The sequence below is a fragment of the Pteropus vampyrus genome, unplaced genomic scaffold (assembly GCF_000151845.1).
Source record: "Pteropus vampyrus isolate Shadow unplaced genomic scaffold, Pvam_2.0 Scaffold309, whole genome shotgun sequence".
Classification (NCBI taxonomy): Eukaryota; Metazoa; Chordata; class Mammalia; order Chiroptera; family Pteropodidae; genus Pteropus; species Pteropus vampyrus.
In genome coordinates, this window is record NW_011889090.1 from 788,620 (window position 1) to 798,898 (window position 10,279).

General features: G+C 56.4%; 1 protein-coding gene and 1 pseudogene across 1 annotated transcript in view; one reads left to right on the forward strand and one right to left on the reverse strand.

Annotated features, from left to right (window-relative positions):
* SKI (SKI proto-oncogene) overlaps positions 1–10,279 on the forward strand; it is a gene marked incomplete at its 5' end in the record, with an annotated part of 65,771 nt that overhangs the window by 18,285 nt on the left and 37,207 nt on the right. The gene's annotated exons all lie outside the window — the stretch shown is intronic.
* Positions 7,461–7,579, reverse strand: LOC111730362 (annotated as a pseudogene).

Sequence of the window (10,279 nt, forward strand, 5' to 3'; positions counted from 1 at the left end):
CATGTTGAACCAGACACCTTCCCTCAGACCCTTGAGGGGATGCGGCCCCGGAGCCACGCCTGGGCGGGAAGGAACCCCAGAGCTGCCAGGCGGCCGTGGGGAGCGTGGCGGGCTGGGGGTGACCCGTCAGCAAAGCCCTTGGCCAGGCCTGGTTCTGGTGTTCCGTGTCCCTCGTGGACCAGAGCGGACGTCATGGACAGGATGCTTACTGCTGGAAGAGAAGCTTCTCCATTCTTGTAGACGCTTCGTCCTCAGGAATCACGGCCTCCCCGATGGTTGCCCCGGAGGGCTGTGCTCTTGCTGAGGAACCTCCCAGGCCCCACGGGCGCCCGACCAGGGGCTGTCCTCTTGCTGGGGTGGCCTTGCCCTCGCCGTGGGAGGCGCACACACTCGGCGCTGTCCCCCTGCTTTTCAGTCAGAGAAGGGCCTCGGCCCGTGGCGCCGAGAGCAGCGGTGACCGGGCCTCCCCGGGCCCTGGGAGAGCCTGTCCGGGACGGGCGGCCGGGGTGGCGGGCCTGTGGCGTGTGACCGCCTTCGCGGGCCGGGAGCTGTCCTGAGCTGTGCCGTGTGTTCTTTGTCTCAGACGCCCCGTTCCGATGGCACGTTCATAAGTAGCCTCTGGTGGGTCCAGGGGGTCGGCTCTGTTTCCGTGAGCCATTGTGGTAAACGTGGGAGTTGCTTATAGATTCTCAAGTATCTAGAAGGTCTGTCGTGCGGCCCAGCCGGGTGAACCTGCCCGGAGTGTTGGCTGCGTGGGCCTGAGCTGCTTGCGCTGCAGCCCGCTGGTCCTGCCCGCTGCCCGGCCCCGCTGCCTGTAGAGGGGCGTCGCCGGCTGTGCGAGCTGGCGGGCTTTGTTGGCGCTGATGGGAGGAACTGGCTCCAGGTCCTTTTGCCTCACCCCGGAGTGCACCAGTGCCCCTCCCTGTGCATCTCCATGTCACAAGGTGCTTGGGGGACCCTCACCCCACCATGGTCATCTCATTACCTCTGTGTCCTTTGAGCAGCCCTGAAGTGCTGCTATGTCCCAGGAATCGCCACACTAAAAGCTCAAGATCTCATTTAGGTGTTTATTTGGTGGCTGTTTGTTTTAGTAGACCCTGTGCTCAGTCTGGACATGTTGAAAATACGTCCAGCTGTCGGACGGTCCTTGTGTGCACTCCTGGCCGTCGCTGCTCCCTCTGGGACGGGCTGTGCAGTCCAGCGGGTGGGCGCTGAGTTGGAATGTTCTTTTTGCTTCTGGTGTCCTCACGGGCTAGGCTGAGTTACTCTGGCTGTGACTCAGCATTTGCAGGTAGGATTGGGGTGGTTGGCACAGCCCTGGCGGTTCTTCCTTCAGATGCCTGTCCCTGCTTGGGCACAGGTGGCCTTTAGCCCCGCCTTGCCCAGTGAGACCTGCTCTGTCATGTGCCGGCAGATGTGACTGGTGCCCCTGCTCCCCTGGCAGGCTGACGTCGCTTCTCTGGGGTTTGAGGGTTTGGTATTGGTTCATATCACGATGTTCCCTTTACCTTTCGTTGTTAAGGCGTCCACGGACAAGGTCTACGGCTAAAGGGTAACGCCACACACCGGGAGACCCTGTCCAGCCTCCCTCCTTGGCCTCTGGCAGGGGCTTCCCATCGTTCCCCGCTCATCCTTCTGTGGACCCCCCATTTTTCCAGCACCTGCACTGGCGCTTCCGGCAGCCTGTGCCTGCCCGCTGTCTGGGCCCGTCCACATCCCCTGTCTTAGGTTTTGATAAATCCATCATTTGTGTCTATTATTATGACTGTGGGTCCTTGTTCAGCCCGAGCTGGTTAGGGGTTCTGACCCCACTTCCTGCCCACGTCATCCTTGGTCCCGCATCCTGACCTCACTTCCTATCCACCGCGGTTTTGGTCCTGCAGTTCTGACCTCACTTCCTGTCTGTTCCCCTTGGGTCCCGCGTTCTGACCTCGCTTCCTCTCGGGACACGGTCCTGTGTCCTGGAGTTGGCCCGCTCTTCTCTTAGCCTGAATGGTGTCGTCCCTGGCCTCGTGTCCGAGCAGCGGTCCCCCTGCCCCAGAGGCCAGTGCACTGGACTGGGCAGGAGACCCGCCTCCTTCCTTTCCAGCCTGGCGCCTGGCAGGCGGCCGCACCAGCCTGGCGTCCGGTCCTGTGCTGGGCGCCCGTGTGCCCTGGTCCCCACGAGGCTCGTGCCCTCGGTGTCGGGACGCACTGGTCGTGGTCTCGGCCCCTTCCCTTCGGACCATCCCCTGTCCGGCGGGCCTTCTGGACGTCCACCCTCTGGCCGCGTGGCCCGGCGCGTGCGCCGTCTTCGTGGTGTTGCCGCGGGGCTTCCTCAGTGTCTCCTGTGCCACTTGCTTCTTACCTGGCTGCGCTGAGGCCCGTGATTTCGTTTTTAATTTCCAGACGCCCTCTTCGCTGTTTCTTTCGTGAGGCACCTGTTTTTGCGTCACGGACGCAGGAGCTGTCTCCCCGCTCCGGGGGTGCTAGCGACGGTGCGACGGTCTCTTCTGTCGGTTTCCCCTGACGTTCTCTGGTCGGTTCTGGCCTTCGGCCTCCGTGGGCAGCTCTCCCCACGCCGGTGATCGCGGAGCGCCCGGCCACGCCAGAGCCCGCGCGCCGACGGGCAGCGGTGGCGCGATGGGGCCGCCTGTCCCTGGTGCAGACGGGCCCGGGTTTGCTGCCGCGGGACTTGCCCTCCACCCCCTGCGGCGGCACCTTCTCCCCCGAGCTTCCCCCGTGGTTTCTGGGGGTCCTTCACCCGCCGTCACCGAGAGCAGGCGGTCCGGCGATCCTCGAGAGGACGGGGTCGAAGTCGTTTTCCTCCTCCGTCTGGAAACTGGTTTTCTTTCCTCACGGTGCATTTTATTCTGTCTTCCTGATCTGTCTCTGGATTCGCAAAAGGCTCTGACGCGTCACGCGTTGAGGGGGGAGGGACGTGAGAGCTGCTTTAAAACGACTGCCGTGAGAGGAATCCTCAGACAAGGATTTATCTTCCCGCGCTGTCACCTTCCCCAGTGGAGCCCGGGCACGTGGGACTCGCCGCCCGCACGGCCTGCACATTCCGTGTCCACGGCCGAAAACAATCCCGATGGAGGTTTGCGGGGATGACTCAGACCCCTCGCTCTCAGATCTGATCATCTCCACCTTCAGTCGTCGGAATGTGGAGTTAAGGATGTAGGCTGAGATGTTTTAGAATTGTTTTTTTAAAACGGATCGAAAACTCTTTGTCCAGGGGTGAGAAGACCCGCCACAGTCATTTCGGTAATGGAGCTTTGTCGGGAGGGGCTCAAAGCGCCTGTCTCCCGTCGCTGAGTTCTTCCCCGTGAGTGGTCTTAGTCAGCTTAGGTTCTGTTGAGGCCCACGGGGGCCAGCTCCACCTTCTGTCCAGTGTGCTTCGGCTTTGCTTATTCTTGGCTCTGGGTCAGTCCATCCCTATTGCCAGGTGTTCTAGACCAGCGGGTCTTAAAACTCGACCTTCAGAATTCTTGAGACTAGAGCTTCTGAGTCTCACCCCCAGAGTTGCAGATTCCTGGATCTGAGGTGGGTCCTGAGAATTTGCATTTCTAATAATTTCCCAGGTGATGCCAAGAACCACACTGGGACCTCCCCTGAACCCAGCCCCACCTGTTTCTGTAAATAAAGTTTTATTGGCTCACAGCCCTCCGTCTGTGTCATATTGCCTGTGGCTTTTGCCCGACGGCAGCAGCCTTGAGTTTTGAGAACACGTGGCCCACAAAGGCACAAATACTTGTGATTTGGCCCTTTGCAACAAGAGCTTGCTGACTCCTGGTCTAGAGAAAGACAGGGCTTCACGCGATACTACAGTATCCCTGTGAACCTTTTTGGGACGGAAAAGGATATGCTTGGGGTCAGTCGTAGAAATGGTAGCCTGATGCTGCTGGTTTACGGTTGTCATTGAGCTGTGGAGATTGTTTAAAGCTACAGAACAAAGGAATCCTGGAATGTAAAGGGTCCAATTGGGATCATTGCTGTCTGGTTATTTTTTTATTTTTACTTTTTAGGCGAGGCGACCCTTGATTGACCTCACAGATTGCGAGGACCTTGTCAGCTTACAATCCCTTATTTTTTTAGTTTTTACACCTACAGCACCCGGTCTTCCTAGGTGGTCTCCCATCCAAGTACTGACCAGGCCTGACCCTGCTTAGCTTCTGAGAGTCTAGTTATTTTTAAAAACAACTTTTTAGAAGCATAATTGGCATAATAGCTACACGTAAAGTGTGCAGGTTGATAACTTTGACACACGTGTACACATGTAAAACTCACTGCGGTCAAGATAAGGAGCCTGTCCACCACCTCAGGTGCCCCTGTGCCCCCGCGATTCCTCCCTCTTGCCCACCCTGACCCCCACCCTCAGGCAGCCCCTGATCAGCTTCCTGTCACTATAGCTGAGTTCGCCTTCTCTGGAGCATTATAGAGACGAGCCCCGTGTTTCGGTCCCATGTCTCCCATTCAGCGTGATTGTCTGGGCGTCTTCCACGTGCTTGCGTGTGGCAGTCTCTGTTTGTTTTGCCGCTGGGCACCGCTCTCTCGTATGGATCTGTCACAGCGTGTATCCATTCCCCGGTCGCATTTCACGTTCCTGGCTATCGCGTGCAGGTCTCTGGGGCCGCGCCGTTTTATGCCCTCGGCTGTGTCCCTAGCCGTGGAGTGGCAGGCCCGTGGATTTATTCGTGTTTCGCTTAGGAGAGCCAGGGTGTCGTCCGAAGCGCCCTCGCCTGCTGGCCGGCGGCGCGCGCATTCTGGGTCCTGCACACCGCACGGTGCTCGGTGCGCGCGGCCCTGTCGGCGTCAGCGGCGCGACTGCACCTCACCGCGTTCCCCTCACGACTCGCTGCTGGTGGCGTCTCTGCACGTGCTTATTCGTCATGTGTCTGCTGCGGTAAAGCGTCTGTTCTGACGCCTGCCCGTTGTTTTAAATTGAGTCGTTGGCTTACTGTTGAGTTTTAAGAGCTCTTTACTTACCCTGCAAGTTCCTTTTTACGTTCATATTTCGTAAAAACTTTCCGTGGCTTTCATTTTTCTTAATAGCGGCTTTTGAAGAGTAGAATTTAAAATTTTTGGTCCACTCCAGTTTATCAGTTTGTTCTTCTGCATTGGGCTTTTGGTGTTGCAGCCGAGAAGTCTTTGCCTAAGTCGAGGTCACAAGGATTCTCTCCTGTGTTTTCTTCCAGACGTTTTGTCGTTTTAGAGTTTACGTTTAGGTCTGATCTGTTCTGAGTTAGCGGTTTGGGAGCGATGCAGGTGTGCGTCCACGTACGTGCTTCCGCGTGCCAATGTCCAGGGGTCCCGGCACCCTTTGTCATGAAGACCGTTCTCTCTCTGCTGGATTATCTTTGCACTTTTGTCAAAAACCAGTTGTCCATATGTGTGCGGGTTTATTTCTGGACTCTGTTACGTTCAATGGGTCCGTCAGTCTATATTTATATCAGTACTGTGCTGTTTTTATTACGGCTTCATAATTCTTACAATTGGGTGATATCAACTCTCCAACTCTGTTCTTCTTCAGAATTGTTCTATTCTAGGTCCTCCGCATTTCCCCATGGATTTTAGAATCAGTTTGTCAGTGTTTGTGAAGAGAAGCTTGCCGAAGCTTCGATGGGGACCGCGGGCTCGTGGATGACTCGGGCGGGACCACCGTCTCGGCCACGTTGGGTCGTCCAAGGTGCGGCCAGGCGCGGTCTCCCTTGTTACACCGAGTTCGCTTTGTTTCGAAGCGCTTCACAGATGGTGCGTTTTTCACAAATTCAAGGCAAGACCCTCCACCAGCAGAGAGATGCCAGCTCGCTCCGGTCTGGGGCCGAACCCACAGCATCTCTGAGGTGCACCCCTGTGTCACCCCACTTCTTTAAGTTGTTTTTAATTTTTCAGCAATGTTTTATAGTTTTCAGTGTGCAGGTCTTTAATTGATGTCTTTTGTCAGATTTACTCATTTATCTCCAAGTTTTTCTTTTTTTCGGTGTTATTATTGGTATTGTTTTCAACATTGAAGTTCATGGTTGAAAGTTGCCGGCGCTGCTGATCTCTGTGTGCTGCTGGCCTCGTCCTTGTAACTGACTCACTTCTTGGTTCTAGCAGCTTTTCGGTGACTATCAGGTTTTCCGCCTAGACGATAACGTCCCCCGCGAGTAGAGACGGTTTCGCCTCTCCCTCTCCCGTGTGGACGCCCCCTGTGCCCTTGCCCACTCGGGGTGGGCCCTCGGCGCTGCGGATGCGAGTGGCGAGGCCGCCCCTCGCCGTCCGGGGTTGCGGTGGGTCTGCAGCGTCTGCCTCGTTGGATGACGACGTCCCTGCAGCTCTAGTCCGTCTGCACGGGCCAGGAACAGGTGTTGGATTTTGTCAGCTGCCGCTTCTGTGTTTAGCCGTGTCTTCCTTTTTTGGTTTATTGATGCGGCAAGTTACGCTGGCTGATTTTGAATGCGGCTCGCCTTTCATTCCTGGGACAGACCGCCCCGGCCACGGCGTGTCGTGCCCTTTCTGAACATCAGGTTTGAGTCGCCAAAATTTTGTTTGTGATTTTTGCATCGATATTCATGAGCGATCTCGGCCTGTAAATTTTTCGTTTTGTTTTTTGTCCTTGGAACGTCTTTGTCTGGTGTGGATGTCGTGGGAGCGTCGGGACTATGTGGGAGGTGTTCGCTAACGTTTTCGGAAAGACACGTGGCAGCACTTAGCGCCGAAGCCCGCTGCGTCTGGAGGTTTCGTTGTGGGAATTGTTTTCGGACACGTAGGGCGACTCGGGCTGTCTGCTCTCGATTTTGAGAGTCGTTTGCGTTTACAGGTAGTTGCCCCGTTCGTCTAACTGGTCGGGTTTGCCAGCATGAGGTCGTTCATGTTTCCTCGCTGTCCTTTCGGTACCCGTAGAAATCTGCGGCCGCGTCGCCGTTCACGGTCCGGCCGCTGGTCATTTTTGTTTTCTTCCGGCTCAGTCTGCTGAGAGCTTTATCAATTGTACTGATTTTCTCCAAGACGCAGTTTTGGGTTTCATTGAGTTTCTATTGTCTTTTTGTTTTCAATCTCGTAGGTTTATACTCTGATCTTAATGTTTTCCTCTATTTGGCTTACTTTAGGCTGGATTTGTTTTTTTCTACTTTCCTAAGTTGGAAGCTGAGTTATTTATTGGAGACTTTCATTTTTTTCTAATGGAAACATTTGGTTTTCTTCTAAGTGCTGCTGTTTTAGGGGCATCCTGCAGATTCCAATGTGGAGCTTTTTTATTTTTACTCAGTTCAAAGTACGTTTGGCCCTTGAACAACAATGCGGTTTGAACTGTGCGGGTTTGCTTACACGCGGACTTTCCCAGTAAATCCAATGAATGTGTTTCCTCTTACGTTTTTCTTCATAACGTCGTCTTTTTTCCAACTTACTTTTTTTTTTTTAAGGCGAGGCAACCCTTGGTTGACCTCACAGATCGCAAGGACCTTGTCAGCTTACAATCTCTTATTTTTTAATTTTTACGCCTACAGCACCTGGTCTTCCTGGGTGGTCTCCCATCCAAGTACTAACCAGGCCCGACCCTGCTTGGCTTTCGAGATCAGATGGGATCGGGCTTGTTCAGGGTGGCACGGCCATAGTGTTCCAGCTTACTTTATTGTAAGAGTACAGTGCATGATACACATGACATGCGAAATCTGTGGTACCGACTGCTTCTGTGACCCGCGAGGCTTCGGGCGACAGTAGGCTGTTAACAGTTGAGCGTTGGAGAGTCCGTTGTACGGCTCGGATTCGGTGGTGTGGGGGTCGGTGCCCCTGACCCCTGCCGGTTCGGGGGCCAGCTGTGCTTGCTGACCTCTGGACCACGTGGGTCGCTTGGGCCCAGAGCGCAGGCCATCTGCGAGCGCTCCCTGCGCCGGGGGACCCTGTGGGGCGGGTGTCCGCGCCCGTCGGTCGGGTCACGGCGTCCATGCTGCTGTTCGGGTCTGCCACGTCCTTGCCGATGTTCTGCTTCTGCTCTACCAGTTATCGTCGAGAGTGCTGGAATGTTCCGGTACACTTGTAGGTTTGTCTGTGCAGACGCTCACGCATTTTGTGCCTTTGTCGTGGGGGCGTCCGTGTTTATGGTTTTTACTTGGCCCTTTTATTCAATGTGAAATTATCCTCATCGAGCCCGGTTAACATCCTTTGCTCTGAAATCTCCTTTATCTGGTACCATCTAGCCGCTCCTCTACAGCCGTGCCTCCACGGACGGCTCCGATCCCGTGTGATCGCGGACGCTGAGCAGGGCTGGGCCTGGTTAGTTCTTGGATCGGAGCCCTTCTGGGAAGACCAGGTGAAGTAGGTGTGAAACAAAACCATACGCACGTAGCTCTCCCAGCTCGCTTCTGGCCGTCGTGCGTGCGGCACGTCTTTTTCTGTGTGTCCACCCTCCCTGTGTCTCTGTGTTTCGGATGGGTTTCCGGCGGGCCCCGCGTTCAGCGGGTGTTGCCACCGGTAACGCGTACTGCGATCTGAGGTTGGCTTTGGCTCTTTCATCTCGCTTGTTTTCTCCTTGTTTCTGTTTCATGGTTTCTGCTCCCTTTCGTGTTAACCGAATGCCGCTTATGGCCCCGTCGACTTCCTGTCAGCGTGTTCGCCGTCCTCACTTTCACGCCTCGGATGGCTCGCCACCTGCGGCCGTCTGCCGTCGGTGACCGCCTGGCACTCCACCTGCGCCGAGGACTTCCCTGCAGAGTCTCCGTGCTTTCCCTCCTGGCTTTTTGTCACCGTGCAGTGTGCTGTGTCACACGTGTCGCGAGCCACGCAGTGCGTCGATGTGATTACGTAATCGCTCTTCAGGGCGCTTGATAAGGGAAGACGAGGTAGAGCTGCTGGTCCCGCGGGTCCCTTTCCGTGGATGAAGGTTTCCGTCCGGCCTCGTTTTCTTTCTGCCCGGAGGGCGGGCGCCTCTGACGTCCCTCGTGCGGCGAGCGTTTTGTGCCTGAAGCGTCTGCATCTCCCCTTTGCTTTGGAAAGACATTCGCAGTGGGAGGGAACGCGAGGGTGGCAGCCTTTTCCCTGGAGGACGTCGACTTGCCGCCCTCCCTCTTTACAGGCCGCCTGCAAGCTCTTTGCCGGTCACTGGTTTTGAGCATCTTGCTCACGATTTACTTTGCTGTAGTTCTCTTTAGATGACGTGTTCGGGGTTTATTGAGTTTTTCAGAGTTCACGGTTTTTGTGAAGTTTGGAAGATTTTGGGCCACTGCTTTTAAAGCCTCCCCGCCCCCGCCGGACAGTTCAGTTGCCCACAGCGGGGCCGTTTTCAGCAGCCCCAGGCTGCAGGTGTGTTTGCCCCTCGTTCTTTCGGACCCTCCGTCTGCGTGTCGTCTCGGGCAGTTTCTGAGACCGTGTGTCCAGGCTCCTCGTCTCCGCGCGGCTGGGCTGCCGTCCCGTCCGGTGTAGCTGTCTCTCAGGCACCGGTTTCCTCTCTCGAGGTTTGACAGGACCGTACGGTGCCGTCTGTGTCTCCGAGGTGTGGAACGTGTGGGATGCAGCTCTGATGACGGTTCTCATGTTCTTCGTAAACTCACACGTCTGTGTCAGTCGGCTCTGGTTCGTCTCGGTGGGTTGAGGATTCTCCTCGTGTAGCTCATATTTTCCTGCTTCTTCGGCTACACTTTGAAATTCCCCTGTTAGGGCGCTGCGTGTTTCTGAGTTTCTGTAGACCTTCTCGAGCGCCGCCCTGAGGCGCCCTCGAGCTCCTTGGAGGTCGTTGGATCCTTCCATTGCTCGCTCTTAGGACTTTTAGGCGGGCCCAGAGCAGTGCCCCTTCTGGGGCTAATTACTCCCCGTCGTTTTGGCAAAGCCTTCCGAGTCGCCGGCACCCCAGGAATTCTGAGGTCTTCCAGCCTGCCTGGTGAGAACGTGCTACGCCCCGCAAGGTGCACGCACCCCAGCCCGCCTCCCCCAGTCCTCTCTGTGGCCCTTTCTCTGTGCCGCGCCGCCCCTCCCCTCCGCCGCGCCAGCTGCGGACTCCGGCCGCATGGCTGCCCCGATCCTTCGGCTCCTTCCACGCGGGTCCCCTCCCTGTGCCACGGCCTGGACACTCGAGGCAGTGAGCTGGGGGCGGTTGGAGGGCTCGCCGTGATCGCTTCTTTCTCTTGGGAGTCGTCCTCTTCCCCGAGGGCGGCTGTCTCTGGGATCTCATCTGGGTGTTACCTATCCCAGGTAGGGTGCCTGGTCCCTGGTCCCCCATCTTGGCCGCAGGTGGGGCCTCTGCTGCAGTGTGGCTGTTGCCCCATCACAGTTGACTTCGAGCTTCTCTAATCAGGCACCGTGTTCACAGACAACACCGGGAAGC